The sequence below is a fragment of the Salvelinus sp. IW2-2015 genome, linkage group LG1 (assembly GCF_002910315.2).
Source record: "Salvelinus sp. IW2-2015 linkage group LG1, ASM291031v2, whole genome shotgun sequence".
NCBI classification, from domain to species: Eukaryota; Metazoa; Chordata; class Actinopteri; order Salmoniformes; family Salmonidae; genus Salvelinus; species Salvelinus sp. IW2-2015.
The window spans coordinates 2,092,470-2,111,180 of NC_036838.1; the positions used below are offsets into that span (position 1 = coordinate 2,092,470).

The 18,711-nt window shown below is 44.3% G+C and overlaps 1 pseudogene; it reads right to left on the reverse strand.

Moving 5' to 3' along the window:
- LOC111963223 (myosin-10-like) overlaps nt 1-18,711 on the reverse strand; it is a 99,450-nt pseudogene that overhangs the window by 20,956 nt on the left and 59,783 nt on the right.

Here is an 18,711-nt window from a genome sequence, read left to right on the forward strand (position 1 = left end):
CAGACAGACAGACAGACAGACAGACAGACAGACAGACAGACAGACAGACAGACAGACAGACAGACAGACAGACAGACAGACAGACAGACAGACAGGATGCTGGGAGTAGCAGCAGCCAGCAGAAATGTGTGTCAGCTGCAGGTGTAGATAGATGAGGACCTCTAGGTATGACTGGCAGCCTCTGTGGATTTGTGGGGGTGGGGCAAGGACAGGGCAAGAGGATCACCTAAAACTGTAGTCCCGGACAAGCACAACTGATTCAACATGTCAAGTAATCATCAAGCCCTCGATGAGTTGAATCAGGRGRTTTTATCCGGGGCTACAACAACGATGTGTGCTGTTGGGGGTACTGGAGGACTGGAGTTGGGAACCACTGCTATACAGTATACATGCTTGGTTCCAGGGTCTGTATTCGTAAACGTTCTTCAGGCTCGGTACAGCTGATGAGGGGAGGGATGGTTGCTAGTCTTCTTGAGCACTATGTTCTCACACTACTCCTTTCAGCAGTCATTCAAAGTGACAACCTTTTAGGATACCTACAAAAGAAAGGCCTATTCTTTGGTATGAAACAAAAGGCATTGATTTCACAGCCTGGGACCTTTCGTACACGTTGGCTTTTTTCATCATATTAGCATAATCTGACAGTCAGTCACACAGGGCCACATCATATCCATAACTTCAGATTCACAACATGCCTTGTTTTATTTTGGTGTGTCATTATTGCTGGGCTGGTGTGTTGACAAGCGTCATATTTACAACACGTTGCATAAAACAGTTTTGATACGAGGCATGCTGATGAATTAACAATTGTTTATCCAAGAGTCCATACAGGTAATTTATCAAAATCAAACCTCCAACTGTGTTATTAGGCTCCTAGGGTTTCAGGCACTCCAGGAATGTCCTACAAAGTTCCAGACTTTTTGCATTCAGTCTGTAGATATTGTACCACTGTCACACCTGCTGTGTATCAACGTCTATAGTACTGTAGAATCGGGCCAAGAGAAATGCCAAATACTACATGTGGTTCCAATTCTCTGCTACTTTGAAAAAATAAAAGGGGGAAATGAATGCCATTAATCTTTCCTCAGTCAAGCCTCAATTCTTTAATTCCCTTTACGCTTAAATATATGCCTTGGAAAGGGAATACAACCCTTAATAAAAAATACAGATTTCAGAAAGGAGAATAGGCTTTGGTTCGAAATAGTGAATAACCAGTGCTCTTAACCTTTCCACCATACTGTAAGGAAGCGGTCGAAATTTACACTATTGTTACCCGGAGGAAAATGGGGGAGGGGCATGCTTTTTCAATTTCAGTCAGGGGGAGGGTTTAGTATTTTTGTATTTAGTCCAGGGGTGGGTCATGTCATTTGGAATTGATGTCATTTGGAATGTCATACACTCATAGATTAAAGTTGCTATCTAGAACCTAAAGGGGTTCTTTGGCTGTCCCCATAGGAGAACCCTTTGAAGAAGCCTTTTTGGTTCCATGCAGAACCCTTTTGAGTTCAATGTAGAACCCTTTATACAGAGGGTTCTACAAGGAACACAAAATAGTTCTACCTGGAACCTAAAAGGGTTCTACCTGGAACCAAAAAGGTATATTCTATGGGGACAGCCGAATAACCCTATTTTCTAAGAGTGTATTGCTCAGTGTTTGAGAATTAGTTGCTTATTATATCTGGATGTGTGCCCAATGCTGCCCCTCATCCCTGATTCTCTGCTTGGTGCGCAATAGCAAGTGCCACTACTGTAGTCTCAATAAAATGATCCATAGACTATACTATATGCCTAGGCTATATGAAGAGCATTCTTGGAAAAGCACAGAGCAACATTATATTTCTCATAAAATGTACTTCCTTCTCAAGTTTTTGATCGCTGGGATGGTGTACAACTAGGCTACACTCGCAATCAATCAATCAAATTGATTTATAAAGCCCTTTTTACATCAGCAGATGTCACAAAGTGCTTATACAGAAACCCAGCCTAAAACCCCAAACAGCAAGCAATGTAGATGTAGAAGCACAATGGCTAGGAAAAACTCCCTAGAAAGGCTCTGAGGGGTAGGCCAGTCCTCTTTTGGCTGTGCCGGGTGGAGATTATAAGAGCACATTGCCATTAAGGCCAGATTGTTCTTCAAGATGTTCAAATGTTCATAGATGACCAGCAGGGTCATATAATAATAATAATAATAGTGGCTGTAGAGCAGGGGTGTCAAAGTCAAATGGACGGAGGGCCAAATAAAAAATTTAGCTACAAGCCGAGGGCCGGACTGTTCGAATGTTTCAATATGGAAAATTTTTAAATGACGCATATAGTCTAGTGAACCTAATTGAACCTACTGAAAACCTAACTGGCTGGCTTGCCATCGCACCTCTGTGTGATAAGGCAAATCACCATGTCCGTTTCTAACTCCGTCAGAAATGCCTTGAACTGGCGGTGATTCAAACCTTTGGCTCTGATAAAGTTAACTGTGCGCGTGATGATGCTCATTACATGCTCCATTTTCAAGGCTTTACCGCACAACGCTTCCTGGTGTATGATACAATGATAAGCTGTCAGCTCACCTGTCGCGTTTTCCTCTTGCATCTTTTCCCGTATCTTCGCCACCAGTCCGCTCCTGTGTCCACACATCGCAGGTGCTCCGTCGGTTGTCAAACCCACGAGTTTTCCCAGGCAGCTCCATCTCATTTACAATCTTGACACCTCTTCATACAAATCATGCCCCGTAGTTGTGCCATGCATAGGACGTAAAGCCAAAAACTCCTCTGTCACGCTTAGGCTGGAGTCCACTCCGCGGATGAAAATTGACAACTGGGCAATGTCAGAAATGTCGGTGCTCTCATCCACAGCCAAGGAATATGCAATGAAATCTTTTCCCTTTTCTCACAAGCTGCTCTTTTAGATTGATGGACAACTGGTCTACTCTCTCGGCAATGGTGTTTCTGCTCAGACTCACATTTAAAAAAGAGTTGCCTTTTTTCTGGGCAAACTTCGTCACAAACTTTAATCATGCAGTTTTGATGAAATCCCCCTCCGTAAATGGCCGGGCTGATTTAGCGATCTCTCTGCCAAATAAACTGGCCTTGACAGCAGCCTGGCCTTTTGATTTGGCTTTTTTGAACAGAGCCTGTCGAGATTTGAGGCCTCGTTTTAATTCCTCTGCCTTTTGTAGCCTTTGTTCCATGTCCATATTCTTGTTTTTGTCCGCGTGTTTCGTTTCATAATGTCGTCTCAGATTAACCTTTCAGTACCGCCACACTTTCTCACACAGAAGACACACAGGTTTTCCAGCTACCTCCGTGAACATAATACCGCTCCACCTTGTTTGAAACCCCCGGTTCTCAGTGTCCACCTTCCGTTTTGCCATTTTTGATGGGTATCTGAAAGTTAATTTTACTGTGATGCTGACGACTGCTGTGCCAATAAATATTGAAATGAAGCAGCCTACTGCTCGGTGCGTCACCGTTGCATTGTGGGAAATGTAGTATTGGTGCGTGTAAAAGATCTGCGGGCTGCCGGCTTGCTGCGGTCTGCGGGCCGGTTCTAATAATAAATCAAGATCATCCCAGGGGCCGTAAAAAACCTTCTCGCGGGCCGGATGTGGCCCGCGGGCCTTGACTCTGACATATGTGCTGTAGAGGATGTAACAGGTCAGCACCTCAGGTGTAAATGTCAGTTGGCTTTTCATAGCCGAGCATTCAGAGGTCGAGACAGTAGGTGCGGTAGAGAGAGAGAGAGAGTGTTGAATTACACACTGCAATTGATAGGCTGGCCTGCCCTGCTCTTGTTGATGTAGGCCTAAAGTCTTTTGCGCAGCCTAACCAATGGTTGTGCTGTGTACGGTGGCACTTCAGGAGGCAAGTCAAAGGCTTCGTCCCAAAAATGCTATATTTGTGTGCGCGGACTAGCCCTACTGATGTCCTATTCAGTTTGAGAGGAATAGCGTGAAGATGAGAAGGAGGACCGGAGGTAAGCTTGCTACTGCTATAATTGATTTTAATAAAAAAACGATGTTTTGTTGCCCATAATGAAGCTATTTATCAGAGTTACTGACCTCACAATAAGCCATATTCAAGTAATTTACATAGCTTACATTACGATGAAGCGGCAGCCACGGAGATGGACAGCGCATGGGTGCTGGAAGGCTAATTCAAGTACTAATTCATTTAAACGATCTTCATTTTAATTTGACTTTAGGCTACTAACAACAAGAGGGCTTTGTGTTGGAGACGATTTCTTCCTATTCAAGAAATAAGAGGTAGACCTACCTGTTAGGCAGATTCAACTATAGTCTACTATCCATACACTGTCAGCCAAGTCCTTCAGTCACCATACACTCCTTAAATATCTCAGTGTCAGTGAAGAGCTTGGTGTATTAAGTTAAAACCAGGGCTCAACTTGAGGTGGTATGCAAGGGTAGTGTGGATTTTGTTAAAGAAAATGGCATAGGCCTACCCCTTGCTAGCTTAATATATATATATATATATATATATTTTTTTTTTTTTACCTGATTATATAAAGTGATCTATAACACAATGTTTGTGCTAGAAACAAGTTGTAAAATGCAGGGGAACGATGTGACTCCGATGCATATGGGATATCTTTGGTTTGTCTCTATGCTACAACCTTCTATAGCCGAGGAGACAAAAAAATTGGGAAGTAATGTGTGATTCTGTCACTATTGTTGGATTCTAGCTTGAAATATACTTCTTTATGTTACCAGAACTTCTTGATTACTGTACATGTACAAGGAATGTATATGTTGGGGTCAATGGAGGGTGGATAGGAACTAAGTTTATGGAAAGTTACTGACTGAGGGAGTGCAGAAAGTTGACATTCTGTCAAACATGTTATTGTTAAATCTCATTGCTCCTAAGGAGGGAGGCAAAGGGCAACAGTCTGGTTTCAGTCACTGATAAGGTAGGACAGGAGCGAGGAATTCGGCCCGAGGTCAGGTCAGATGAAGTGAGAAGGAACAGTCCTATCCCACACACACATACTTCCACGACCATGAAGGTTTCAGCATCAGGCAGGGCCATGACTACACCAGTGAGAGGAACCAATTAAGTTAGTGACTAGCAACAGAGGTGTATTGGCTGTCTAGATGTGCAAAGAGTTGACTCCGCCTAGTAGGAGGGAATAAATATATGTGCTTGTGTAAACATGTCTTTGTCTTTGCAGCTGTATGACCCAGTGGGTGAATAAACTTGGTTTGAGCTTTTTCTAGTTGTCCGTGAGTTTTTACTCTGCTTGTTCAGAACCTAACAGTTGGCGTTGTCGGCAGGATTCACCACGATTTACAGTCAAACTAAAGAGTCTAAATCAGTGAAACAGGATCCGGCACCAAAAACAAGGTAGGCACAGTTCCTACACCTGTTACCACTCATTCTGACATCTTGGGGAGATGAGAGTCGTAGGCTGAACTAATTATAGGATACGGACCTAGAAAGCCTAAGTTTATTCAGTAGTCCCATCGTGTTAACGACCAGTCGTAAATATATGGTGTAGGGTAGGTTCCGTATGGATAGGTCCCAAGTGGAGCTAGTTCTCTGCACGTTCCGTGGGTGACACTACAGTGTAGGATAGGTCCTTAGTGGGGTTGTTTCCCTGCAGGATCCTTAAGTGGGACGAAAGTCCCAGCCGCAGTGGCCGTGAGGCCGTAGAGTGTGTGTGTATGGATAAAGTACGGTAGGTTGTAGAGAAGTAGTCCATGGAGAAGGACAAAGGAGGAACGTGGATGGTGATAGAAGGTTGCCTATAAGTTCTGGAGGAGAGCCTCATTCACGGTTAGAAAAGCAAAAAGATATTCAAATATTTTTTGAACATGATTTGTGTGTATAAGCAGTAGCAATAAGGAGAATGTTTGGTTTATGCCGTATTGGTGCAGAGAACCGTGACAGATTGTGTGGAAATAGGAAGACATCTGTGAATCATTTCGGTTGTGTGTGTTGTCAACAACAAGGATATATGAAGCGTGACACCTGTCTGTATAAGACATTAGGTCTCCCGTATTCTCAAGTAGTAAATTGGCAGACACTTCCGTATTGGTTCTAATACAAAATAGGTCCCGTGACCAAATGATTAGGTACCTATACCATAACTACTCCCCGGGAAGTGGAATAAATTGGTCTGAAAAGCCCGTATTATTGTTATGTTGTATTTTCTTCATGGTGTAATCATTAAATAATTTGAATTGAACAAAACAATAATACAGGCTTTTCAGACCAAATTCAGTCTAAGTAGGCAGTATCTTATGCTAGCAGGAGTAGAGCATTACTGAAAGGTATTGCCATCCATTAGCCTATTGACTACTATACTAGTACTGAGACATAGACGACGACCAACAATGACATGCAGCCTAGAAGCGACGGGAGCCTCTGTATGGAGGTAGGCTTCACCATGCTGCACTGCTAAGCCATGGATCTACATCAGCATGTCATAACATAAAACGTCATCTATCTCTATGAGCAACGCCATGCTGCACTGCTAAGCCATGGATCTACATCAGCATGTCATAACATAAAACGTCATCTATCTCTATGGACAACGCCATGCTGCGCTGCTAAGCCATGGATCTACATCAGCATGTCATAACATAAAACGTCATCTATCTCTATGGACAACGCCATGCTGCGCTGCTAAGCATGGATCTACATCAGCAATGTCATAACATAAAACGTCATCTATCTCTATGGACAACGCCATGCTGCGCTGGTAAGCATGGAACCGTCTACAGCTACAGTCATAACATTCACCTGGAGGCTCATCAAGACTAGTGACATTGTTCTGTATCTCTACGATACAGAGAGACAGGGGGATAAAAACACCTGACAGAAGAGAAAATAAAAACAGAAAAAGGCGAAAACATAAACAGAGGTTAGTTAGTAGGCTGAAGTCCGACTGATTACTATTCGTACCATGTTAGCTAAATAAGCAGCAGACATTGTACATTGACAATCCCTAAAACAAATAGGCCTAAATGATGATGAATGAACCAATCTAAGTAATCATAACTGTTAATCATCAAGCCGGTGCGAACACATCCCTTCTCTGTTAACCATGTGGACAGGACAGGGGACATAACTTACCATCTTTCCAGAGCTCGGACACAAACTTGTCAGTGGACTGGTTGAGCAGCGTGGCCACGTTGTCATTCAGGGGGTCCATGTTCTTCATCAGCCACTCATCTGCCTTGTAGTCCACCTGGGGAGGTCGGGAGAAGGTCAGAACCATCCAGGCCGTGAGAGATATAAGCAATAACAGCCCTTCCGGGATGAATAAAGTTTATTGAATTGAACTGTCGGAGAGTGGTGATATACAACTAAATGACTGTTGAGGTTCCAAATTCATTTCACTAGAGATGACATAAGACTCCAAATCATTCCAGGAAAGTGTGTTGTTTAAAGACGACGTCTGCATAATATAGAACAGATGTGGTTACGGTGTACCGCAGGACTCTCTGCACGGGAAAGGGCCCGGGTCTCTATTGCGCAACACTGACTGGACGCTAGAGAAACTAGCCAAACCTCCTCCCACGTATCTGATACATAAAACCAGGATGATACTCCTGAGGAATTTGAATACCACAGAGGAGAAGTTGTGCATCTAGAGTGATACAGCAGCCAGAGGTTGATGGGAACAGAATAGGGGCTAGTGATGGAACAGACATGCCTCAGGACACATTATAACAGTGGCTTTCCAAAAGCACCTGGTGTGCCTCCAAGACCACTACAGGGGAAAACCTCGGAGAAATCAGAAGATCTGGAAGGTCTAGAAGTAAGTCCTGCAGCTTGAAAGGACCTGGTGTTCCTCCAAGAACACGACAAGCCAAAGGCTCTGGGGTCTACAAGTAGTGCAGATGACGTAATCCAGAGTAACTTGTAAATGGATACATAAAAATAGCCCCAAAAACTGCCTCAGAGGGGGGGGGAAATCGGTCGATAATCCATCCCAGTGTATTGTACATGTTTAATCTTTGACTCTCAATAGTTTTCTGGATTTTTACACCAATCTTTGGGTTACATTTCTTTTTTTTTTTTTCTTTTTTTTTTTACTATCCCTTAAACTATCCTCCACCACCTATGTGTAATCTCACCGGTCCGTACCTTGCCAGCGTAGTGGATGATGCAGAAGTCAGCCTTGTCCTTTAGCTGTCTGGGCTTCTGGAACTTGGAGTGGGTGCCCTGCTCCTGGACCAGCTTGTCGATGAACGTCTTGTCCGTGGCCTTGGGGAACCAGCACTCCTCATCCAACAGAGCCAGCACACCAGGAGGGTTCGCCTGCAGGATGACAGCACACAACAAGCCCGTGTTCAATAGCACACCAGGAAAAAAAGTGAATCAACGGAAAACGAATTGTTTTAGTTAACTTTGTTCCTTACTGATTCACTCTGTTTCAAAATGTTAGCTGCTCATTGAACATGACCCAAGTATTGACAACAGCACAACACCACAGGAGGACACACACACACACACACTCACTAAACGGATACTGACCGGCCTCTCGATGAGGTCGATGCAGGGCTGCAGGTCCAGGCCGAAGTCGATGAAGCTCCACTCGATGCCCTCCCTCTGGTACTCCTCCTGCTCCAGGACGAACATGGTGTGGTTGAACAGCTGCTGCAGCTTCTCGTTGGTGTAGTTGATGCACAGCTGCTCAAACGAGTTCAGCTACAGGAGAAAGYCATACAAKTTGATTTGATCTTTTCAGAACTCAGAAACTCAAGGAACTTTGTCTCAAAAGTGAAGAAAGCAGTAAGATGGACCATTTCTTAATTCATCCCTAGGCGGAAATTGATTTGTAAGGAGATTCAGATATGTGAAATCAACAAGACTACATTATTTCATTTATGAAACACCAATGAATACCACTTCTCCATAGCCAAGATTGTGAGATGCCTTCAGCTCATWCTGGCACCGGTAACCTAGTGCATTTTACAGTCTTTGTTCTGAACTATGTGGGTTTTGTCTTTTTAACCAATAAGCCAAAACAATAACTGCAGCTGATTGATTTTTGTTTGCTATGACTAAATTGATCCCAGGGATCGTGATTTATTTTCCTGTTCTTTTGGCTCAACATTACAACGCTGCAGCCAAAGCTCTTAGTGGGGGAATAAACTAGCTGCCACAAACCAGAAGGGAAACAGACATGTTGGGATTTCAGCACAAGATTTAGTGATCTTGGGATATCGAGTGTTCTATCGACGACAAGGTTCATGTCAACAATGTCTGAACTCGCCTCTTGTTGAACGAGCCTCGCACGATAACTATCGTCTATCAAGTCATAGATCAACTAATGACCTTGGTGTGAATGATATAAAACTAAATGAGGATGACACCCAAGAGGCATTTTTAGAATGTGCTGAGATTCCCATCATTGACCTTGAGGAGGGAATGGGTTCAAAGTGCAATTGGTCCACAGGATAAATGATCAGCTGTTTCCCAAAAATGTCAATCAGATCATTTTCCCACGAAAAACGTCCTTAGACCATTCAGATGACCAGTTCCATAGACAGGATGAACTAAGCCAAACCAAGTCCCCTCTCTCTTCTCTAGCTGTTTTCTCTGTATCTGGAAGAGATGGAGAGACCTTGTGGAGGCCTTATTTGCCATGTATTTAAGTACCTGTGGAGGCCTACGCATTTAAGTACCTGGAAGATCTCAAAGCCAGCGATGTCCAGGATGCCGATGAAGGAGGCCCCCTGGCGTTTGGTACGGTCCAGGGCCTTGTTGATGCGGTGGACCAGCCAGCGGAACAGACGCTCGTACGTGGCCTTGGCCAGAGCCTCCACTGCAAAGTCAGCCTAGAGAGAGAGAAAAAGAGAGACAGGGGTGGGGGAGAGGTGGAGAAAGAGAGAGAGAGAGCGAGAGAAATATGCATTCCTTATTAGATTGTCTTTCTCTGGTATGACTTGGCAAGTGAGTCTGCCATTCTCAGCCTTGGGGTCGCACGGCTAGACCTCTCTGTTGTTATAAATCTAACACAGAGGTGGACGGGAACCACACCCCACAGTACTAACATTATCCTGATCCAGAGTCAGCAGTACAGTGAGTCCATAGAGGGGTGATGAGTGAAGCAAGGAGAGCTTCTGTGGTGTAGRGTGTGTTTTACCTGTTCTTTGGTCTGGGCCTTCTGGACGTAGTCTCGTCCCACCTTGATCCTTGGAGACAGGATGGCCCGCGTGAACTCCATCACGTTCAGCCCCAACAGGTGGCACAACTTCTGGGCCGCTGGTAGAGGAGATGAGGAGGAGGAGGAGGAGGAGGGAGATAGAGGGGTGAAAAAAGGGAAACCAGTAGTAACATTAAACGTTCGTTCTCAAGATGTGATTACAGACAACACAAATAACTTTACAATACTCAAATATCCCTTACATAGACTTAAAGCAGTAGCAGGGAAAGAAGTAGCAACATTTGAGGAGTTAAATGTTATTGGGATATGATTATATATATATTATATAGACCCGATGGATAACCCTATAATCCTCCAATTCCCATAAACGCCAGTGAGTTGGAAAACAGTAAAAACCATATAGACTTTCCACCACCGCTTGAGACCACCAGAAAATACATACCACTGGCAGCAGGCCACAGCTCCACATGGTCGGTAGCTAAGAATTACATTCGCCCCCTTCTGCCAGAAGTTGCTCACATTTGACCGTTAATGGTAAAGAATAATAACTAAGAACTGAACGGAGTGACTGCCTCCCCCTGACAGTCCAGTAACTCTAAGGTATGCCTGGAGCAGACCTGGATCCAAATACTATTTGAAATATTTCAAGTACTTTGAGCATTGGCTCTAGTCTGTCTGGAGTGTCAGGAGAATGGGGTTTGCACTTTTAGGACTTTTGTAATGGTTCCATTGCAAAATGCAAGCTCAACCAACCACAGCCTAAGTATTTGAAATAACTTAGAATAGTATTTGAACCCAGGTCCGGACTGGAGCTCAGGGTAGGGGGTAGTTAAACACACAGCTATTTAGAACACCCGTGGGTTAACAACACAGACTTGATTTAAGACGTGTCAAAGCGCCTTTTATGATATTTGTCTTTGGATCTGGGGAGATGATTGAATTTTAAATATTTGTCACAGCGGGAGCTTCTGGAGAGGTAAGAATGATACATGTGTATCATTTCCAGGGGTAGAGTTGCCAGCGCAGAGCCTGCTAAACACATCTGCTTCTGTCCTAGATCTGTTTTCCACATTTGGTAATAACTGGCTGGGCCACGGCATTTACACGCACTTGCTACCCTCTCCTCTTTAAATGCCAGGAATGCAGCAGTAACACACGCAGTTGAGGCAACGTTTTCGTTAGTTCTTTCTTCMAAGTAAAGTAGGGGAGTAAATCTGAATAATGATGTTGTTTGAAGGTGGGTGACAGGGCCAGGAGAGATGGGAAGGTTAAATCGTTAAGAGTTCTGACGTCTGACTCGGGCTGGTTAGCACAGGTCTAGGAGGAAGATGAGGAAGAGAAAGATATGGTCTGAACGTGAGAATGTGAGGAGCTTCCTTGACATCAATACATGTGACAACTGCCAACTACCTGTGTTCTCAGGCATAGAGGCCTGGTCTGAGTTCCTCTCCTTCTTGAAGACGACGTTCCCAAACTGAAGCACGGAGGAGACCACCTTCAGCATGGCTGCAAGCACAGAGAACGTTATCATAAACTTACCATGAACGGCACCCACTGCTCTGTGTTTGTTGCAATACATGGAACTGTTATGAGGATGTAAAGTTATAATAATTACTGTAAAGCTGTAAAGTGTTGATGTAAAAAGGGCTTTAAAAAGTTGAGACAGACAGACAGACAGTCAGTCAGACAGATGTGAGTGAGGATGGTGGTACCCAGGATCTCGTCGTGGGAGAAGCTCATGATGTGCATGGCCTCCATGGTCTCCTGGAAGTTGTCTTTGTCCTGCTGACCAGGGACGGTAATGTTGCCGTTGGACAGGAAGCGGTAGCTGTTGAAGCCCTCCAGGAGCAGGTCCGCTACACAACAGAGGAAAAGGAAATGACGTCGAATTAGAGGTGACCGTTAAAACGGGGCCGATTTCAAGTTCATAACAATTGGAAATCGGTATTTTGGGCGCCGATTCTCTTTTTTTCTCTCTTTTTTTTTTTTACACCTTTATTTAATCTTTATTTAACTATGCAAGTAGTTAAGAACACACTCTTATTTCCAATGACGGCCTAGAACGTTCTGCCTCGTTCATGTCTTCCATAGAGAATGTCTTGATCTACTTCAAATAAGGTCTGTGTTCTGCGGAGGAGCAGACTGACAGGGGACCATGCAGAGCAGCTGCTTTCTGCACTACAACCCAAACTTCTTAACTGGGAATATTGAAGACCCATGAAGCTGGTGGTTCGTTTTAACATATGTTCTCATTGATTAGAGACTAAATTGATTTTATTTATGTATTATATTAAGTTAAAATAAAAGTGTTCTTGTTCATCTAGTATGTTGGATTGTCATTATTACAAAAATGTGTGTGTGTGGTGATCATATTATAGATATACATATTATTTAAAAAAAAAATTTAATCGCGACGTCGATTTAATCTGTTCAGACTCTTTTTTGTCCATCTAATACCGTATTCGCGTTGAAAAATCAATATCGGTCGTACCTCTAGTCGAGATAGCTGGTCCGAGGTCACAAAGGACAAAAGGCAAACATGCATTTTTGACAGTCAGCCCACTGACAGGTGATGTTTGTGATACTAGGTAGTGAACGACACTGAGTCTGAGTGGGTTTCAAGACACCTCAGGCCAACGGCTAGAGAAACAATGTTCTGCATGTCAGAGAGGTGACTATTCTTTCAGAGGCCATATGGGTCCGCGGTCGTTGAAGTTATGCTGATGAACATAGCAGACTACTTACACCTTAGATGTTCTTCCGCCCCACACAGCAGCTGGTGAAGATGTGGAAGGTGTCTGCTCGTCTTTGCTTGGCGAACAGCTCTCGTTTCTTCCAATAAGCTGTCCCATCACATCAAGGAAGGGCAGCCTTATACAGTAAAGAAAGATATTAACCCACTAGAGTAGATTTGCGGCCCCGCTGGAATCTAATTGCATAATACAACAATCCCCACAATCTGTGTCGTTTATGTAAATGATTAATATCATAGCTTGCATGGAACATTTAAGCTAGCTGTTTGGAAGGATACACGTTCACTGTTGCCCCGACGAGTATCCGTGACATCAAAGTTGATCCGGATGAACTTTCCTGCAGGGAGAGAAAAATGGAGGTGAGAAAGCAACAACCATATACTCTCTACTGTCCTGGTCTGGAGTAAACCACATTCCTGTTGATCCTACTGTCCTGGGTCTGGATAGCTACATCTTATCCTTGGTCTCTACTGCTCCTCGGGTCTGGAGTAAACCACATTCCTGTTGATCTCGACTTGTCTCTGGGGTCTGGAGTAGCTACATTCATCTTGGTCTCTACTGTCCTGGGGTCTGGAGTAAACCACATCCTGTTGATCTCGACTGTCCTGGGCGTCTGGAGTTACATCATCCTTGGTTCTCTACTGTCCTGGGGTCTAGAGTAGACTACATTCATCTTGGTCTCTACTGTCCTGGGGTCTAGAGTAGACTACATTCACTTTGTCTCTACTGTCCTGGGGTCTGGAGTAGAACTACATTCATCTTGGTCTCTACTTCTCTGGGGTCTAGATAGACTACATTCATCTTGGTCTTCTACTGTCTCTGGCGGTCTAGAGTGACTACATTCATCTGGTCTCTACTGTCCTGGCGGTCTAGGGTAGACTACATTCATCTTGGTCTCTACTGTCCTGGGGTCTAGAGTAGACTACATTCATCTGGTCTCTACTGTCCTGGGGGGTCTAGATAGACTACATTCTCTCTTTGGTCTCTACTATCCTGGGGTCTAGAGTAGACTACATTCATTCTTCGGTCTCTACTGCCTGGGGTCTAGAGTAGACTTACACCTGTGCATGAGGCTGTGATCTGACTGTGCTGAACAGAACTAACCTCTCTAATCTAAACTGGATCCAGAATCAAAGCAGTCATTAATGATTAGCAGAAACAGGTTCTTGTCCTGCTGGAATGTTCCTGTGTAATAAATAGAAGATAAACAAAAATAATTCCTCTCCATTGATTCCTTTCCTCCTCATATCAAAGATTCTCAGGGAGTTTGGAAAACTCCAACAAACCACACTGCCAGCTAAATCTGTCTCAGTGCCAGTTTGTTTGAGGCAAGACTATCAGTGAGTGGATGGCATATTGATGAGCTTTAGTAAGCCACAGAGGAACATACAGTTATAAACGTAGGAAAGCTTCAAATGTAAGCTCAGATACTGGTCTTGAGAGTGGCATTCATATTTTGGTGGCAATATGCTATACTGTCCTTTTTACTCACGACTTCCGTGACGAGTTGTCATTCTTCACTGTCTTGGCGTTGCCGAAGGACTCGAGGATGGGGTTGGCCTGTAAGAGTTGACGTTCCAATTCACCCTGAAAAAGAGGAGATATTACAGCAAAGCACTGGGTCCAAGCACATATGCCCCCTTCCCCCAACTAAACTTTTTACAAATAACAAGCACAAAAAATGTTTTGGCCCAGGAGAAACATTTTTCCAATACACACAATGACCCATTTTATGTTCGTCAATGTCAATCTAACAATCACATAGTGTCACACAGACTATTGATCATGAAACATATGTAGGCGGATGGACACTGTTTCCTCAGTAATGTTTATGACCATAACAACTAGTAGAAAAGAGAGTATTGACAGGTATTGGACAGGAAACGACAGGTATTGTAACGCTGTAAAAGACAGATGTGATCAATGGAACACGTTCAGGAAACCACTTTACAGTCTTCTCTGCTCAATATCCTACAACAGTACGTCCAACTAAAACTAAAGAGATGGAGGGGATAGGGAGAAAGAGATGAGAATCTCATTTCTTTGAATAAACTGGGCGTTAATGGCACGTGTTTCCTGTTGTCTGGTCAGTGTAGAACCTCTGGGTTTGGAATGGAATGGATTAGAACCTTGTTGCTCAGTGGTGGAACACAACAGAACTGCAATGACTCTCTCCACACCGCATATGGTTCAGCTGAAGCTCAACACATCCACAAGCGAATGTTCAAACCCATCTGGACTCTGGGTTTGCATCTCCTCTTTCTACTGTCAGACCAACATCAAAGGCATCAGATCAAATCAAATGCTATTGGTCGCATACACATATTTAGCAGATGTAACTGCGGGTGTGGCGAAATGCTTGTCAAATAACAACAACAAAAAGAAAAGAAATACTCCAACGTTGCTTAGGAGCGAGAAGCAGAGRTGCCATGTCTGTCGGCGCCGTCTTGATGATTTGAAGCCATTGTCTAACCATCAAGCCTGCAAAACAACCTAATCCAATCAATCCCTGTTTATACTGTCGAAATACACAGTACAATCATAAAAAGTACCAGTATAAGACAAACCAGACAAACCAATAAATCTATCCACAGATGTCTCATATATTCCACAGTACACAGCTGTGTTTCAGCGTGGTGGTTTAGGGCGTGTGGAGAGCTAGCTGCTGTGAGCCAGGCGGATGGGTGGGTGCTGGATGAGTTGGGGCGAATGAGGCGACTCAGAGAGGAAGGCCACATCTCTCCAGTTAGTGATAGAGATCCTGAGGAAATGGACTCAATCGTTTAGCACACTGACAGATACTGGGGAAACAGACCTGTTTAACACACTGACACAAGCCAGAGACACACTCAATCCTATACGGAAGAATCTGTCATCATTAGAGATCCTGTTAAGGGAGGGAGGGAACGGTGCTGTTCACTTCTCACACCTATCGTAGACCCTATCTGGCTGACTGCCAGGGCGGAATAGAATGTTCAATAGGTATGAAATGGAACAAAACGCTCCAAAATGTAAAGGTGGTATCCAAACTTGTCCAATAAGAAACACTGGTTTTCATCTTCCGCTGCTACAGTATACCCTAATGGACATGACCCTGTGTAGGTGTTTAGACAGGTGGCCCATTACGATCCCATCCAGAAACTCATTCTAGGGTTGGTCATGACTGGGGAATCCAAGATGGCCCACCGAAAAAATAACATGGCCCGTATTTTGAGCTTTTCTTTTCTGCGGCTAGGTGGGAATGGGATTTTCCCATTACGTCAAGCTCACCAGACACATTTTGATCGCTCAAGACGGTGGCGTTTTTCCAGGGAAGTCTGTGGGATGAGTTAGGGGTTTGGAAATCAGCCTTGCGTTCAGACGTGAGACGCGTAATGTGATCTTTGGCTGCCAGAGCTGGGCCGGAGAGCCCGACTGCTGTTTTCATTGAGTTTTCGTGCTGCTGAAAATGAGGCAGGAATGAATTGAATAAGCCCGTTCCATCCTCGTCCTGCCAGTGGCAGATTGCACAGACGGTTAATTATAGCATGGTCCCAGATCTGTTAGTGCGGTCTTACCATTTCCTATAGTCATTGTCACACTCTGTCTCTATAACGCAGTGCTATATGGCACAACTTGACAACACCACACGCTTTAGAACAAACTAGAACAGAGGACATAATGGAGACTGTTTAATGTCCACAAGCTGCCAATCTCTGCCAAACGCAGTCTACAGACTGGGACCAGACTGGGGAGAGGGTAGGAACAAAGGGGTGAATAKAAAACACCAGCAGGGGTCCACTTTAGGAGCGTTACAAGCTGACCRACATTCCAGCGTTCCGGAGTGTGTTACTCTTGTTCTGACAGATTCCAGAGAACATCATTGTCATGTAAGGAGGCTAATCACTAGCCGTGCCAACAACTGYCAGGCCTGGAAGACCTCCGGGACATGTATTGTACCACATAATCCYGTTTATGTGAGCAAGAAGACCATAAAATTACTGTTGATGGAATGCATTACACTTATTCTGATGAACAGTGTCTGGAAACCATCATAGCCAGRTTAAGAGGCTATTCACTACAGTGAGAACTACTGTAGGGGGCCTGGAAGAACTCAGGGACATATAGTTGTTGATAACATCGTTGTTGTTAGTGTGACTGTGGACAATGCTATCGGGTACCACTTAACATTGACACGACTATGAAATGAATGTATCTTTTGTGAAATAACTCCTCTCTATTCTCAATCTTTCCTCTGTAACTTGGGAAACATCCTTTGTAGCGTGTTCAACCTCACTTGTTATCAGTGTCAGGGCCTTTGGCAGTGCTTTGGCCCAGATTGTGGAGACTGGAGAGCCAGAGGAACAGTAAAAACTGTCACATTAAATCTTCAAGGAAGAGACCAGGTGGGGATGTGGGATCACATCTGCTCCACAGACTAGAGTCAATGGACAGACGTTACAAATCCATTCAAGTCCACAAGCAGAGTCACTGCTGGACAGACGTTACAAATCTATTCAAGTCCACAAGCAAAGTCACTACTGGACAGACGTTACAAATCTATTCACGTCCACAAGCAAAGTCACTACTGGACAGACGTTACAAATCTATTCAAGTCCACAAGCAAAGTCACTACTGGACAGACATTACAAATCTATTCAAGTCCACAAGCAGAGTCCCTGCTGGACAGACATTACAAGTTGTTTCACGAGTTGCTCCAAGTCCACAAGCAGAATACCACTTCAGTGACTGTTGGGAGAGTGCGAATGACGCAGSCAACTGCACTTGTGTTTGTGGTTTTGGGGAACAGGAACAAACCCCCACCCCTCCAGGGGAAGTCAGAATAACTTTCTGTGTAACCTCCTCCCTCATGGCAAAGCAGGGAGCAGATGAAAGACTTGCGAAGACAGGAAGAAGCAGTTCTAAGYGGATTCATTTKGTGATCTAAGTAGCACTGCCACAGAGACACAAAAGGCAAAATTCACAGTCAACACCCCGTGGTGAATTCAATAAGGTAKYAAGATTAAAATCCCCATTATCGTCCCAGGTGGGCGTTCTGTGGCTGGGTCTGAATAGACCAAGCAGAGGAGAGGCTGTTGTAGGTCTTGGACCATGTCATGGCCCTCTCTCCCTGGGGGAGTCCGTTCAGCTGAGCTCTGGGCAGTGGTCCCCTTGGCTCTCCCTCCCTAGCTGCTCTCCTCCYGTCCTAATCCAGCTCCAGCTCCTGCTAGCTGGAAGCCAACTGACTATTTAGTAAAGCCTGCTATGGCTATTTGGCAGCACCAGCACCTCGCGAGTGAAAAGCTCTCCAGCAGGCTCACCGGGAGCCAAATTGGACGTGGGAGAGAAGTTTGTGACGAGGTCCTGACAGGAGTCTTGCTRAATGTCTGCCAGTATAACAGTGGAACATATTACAAATGCACTGTTTATGACTGGTGGTGTATTATTGTTTAAAATGGGATYTGTCAGTTAGGAAGTGGGAAATGTGTTTATTAGTATGTATTAAACTAGGAAGTAATGTTTATTTTCCCAAATCTGAGATATTTGAAAGAAGCAGTGCCATCTACAGGTAAGAACAGGGACACCACACAGTGCATGGAGTGGATTAAAACTAAACTAGTTTAGTCCCAAAGGTGATAGAAACAGAAGCTGCTWTTGGGCCCCCACTGACASCCATAAAAGGGACAGATATACAGAATAGTACACAGAGACAATAGCAGCCCCTTTACAGGATATTCTGCCCATTGTGTTTTGAGCTAGTCTAGTGAGTGGAGTGCGGTGGGTGAGAGAGAGGTGAGGGACGGACTACATGCTACTCACATAGAACAGGGCTCCACTCTGTAGTCAA